At 41.8% G+C, this 1,723-nt stretch overlaps 1 pseudogene; it reads right to left on the minus strand.

Annotated features, from left to right (window-relative positions):
- Positions 1–690: 690 nt before the first annotated feature.
- On the minus strand, positions 691–1,261 carry LOC103730819 (annotated as a pseudogene).
- Between the last annotated feature and the right edge of the window lie 462 nt (positions 1,262–1,723).

Below are 1,723 nucleotides of genomic sequence, written 5' to 3' on the forward strand. Positions count from 1 at the left end.
CAGTGTTCTTTTTTTAAAATATCTTATTTATTATTTTTATTTTATGTGTACGACCGTTATGCCTGCATGTAGGTAAGTGCACCCATGTCGTGCAATGCCCACAGAGGACAGAAGAGGCTGTTGGATCCCCTGGAACTGGAGTTACGGACAGTTGTTAGCTGCCATGTGGGTGCTGGGATTCGAACTCTGGTCTTCTTCAAGAACAGTCATTGTTCTTAACTGCTGAGCCATCTCTCCAGCCCCAGCACTTGAATGCTTCCAAATGTCTTCTGTGCCTTGGCCTAGTCGTCTCGTGTTTGCTCCACAGAATTTAGTCCAGGTGTTTATGCATAGTAAAAGATAAGAAAACTCATCTTCAAGTAAAACCAATCCAGAGTGATTTTGCTTATGGGCCTTGGGACCCTTAGGCAGGGATTTTATTTAAAAGCTTAAATTAAGCAAATTGTGTAATATTCTTAGTTTTCTTTTTTGTTTTGTTTTGTTTCTTGGTATTGGAGAAGGGATCTATAGTCTTGCAAAAGCTAAGAATGTATTCTTCCTCTGAGCTTCCACCCCAAGCATGAAGCCTCTGATTGATTGATTGATTGATTGACTGATTAATTGATGATTGATTGATGATTGATTGGCTGTCTGATGAAGAGGTTCCTTTTTTTAACTTTTATCTGCATTTATTTTATGCTCAGTTTATTCTCATGCCATAAATTTTTGTTTCTTCAGTTTCTTCGGGGATATCTTTTTATTTCATCCTCCTCTTCAGCCTTAAGAACAGTTTGTTCCTTTTCAGTGAGGATCATTTCCATGTGTCAGGAAAAAGCTCATGTATGGGTTAATCTGACCATGAGCTCTGTAAGTTCTGCGGCACATCTTGGGTGATCTGTTCACCTGGACATGCTCAGTGAGCAGAGAGTCCACATTACCCTCTGCACTCTGAAGCATGTGCAGCAAAAATTCAGCACTCTTTTTGGGCCACGGACTCTGTGTCCAGCCCCGCTGTTTGGCCTGGCCACACCCACCAACTCCACCATCATACCTCCAGTATGGCACACACTGCTTCTTTAAAGTGACATCTTTCAGATACTTGGTAGGTTTTTGGATATGCATACCCTTGATGGCCTGGGCAGTTTCACATGTGTTCTTAAAGTGAACACAAAGATTGGAACCTCTTGATTTGCATGATTTTGTAGGGTTTTCTGGGTCAAGAGAGTGGCGAATCATTTTCACAGGTCACCTCAGGCCACTTACAGGAAGAGTAGGCTCTTTTTTTTTTAATACCCCAAAGCGGCATCCAAATCATAATCCTTCTGCCTCAGCCTCCTGACTGAGGATTATAGGTGTGTGCCTCTTAACTTCTTGGTTTTTTTTTGGGGGGGGGTTGTTTGTTTTATCTTTTTTGAGACAGGGTCTCCCTGTACCCCCAGCAGTCCTGGAACTCACTATGTAGACCAGGCTGGCCTTGAACTCACAGAGATCCACTCGCCTCTGCCTCCCAAGTGCTGGGATTAAAGGTGTGCACCACCACACCTGGCTGCCTCTTAGACGTCTTAAAGAAAAAAAATAATATACACTTGTAGCAGAAGTTATTATTCATTAATCATTAGAATTTTCCATTGTGGAGTGGTTTGCCTTTTTTTTTTTCTTTTTGGTTGTTTAGAACATGAGCCCATGTGAACTTGCATTAGTTGCTTTTCTGTTGCTGTCATGAAACATCATGACCAAGGCAGTT

This window comes from Nannospalax galili, unplaced genomic scaffold (genome assembly GCF_000622305.1).
Source record: "Nannospalax galili isolate Female #2095 unplaced genomic scaffold, S.galili_v1.0 scaffold4354, whole genome shotgun sequence".
Taxonomy (NCBI): Eukaryota; Metazoa; Chordata; class Mammalia; order Rodentia; family Spalacidae; genus Nannospalax; species Nannospalax galili.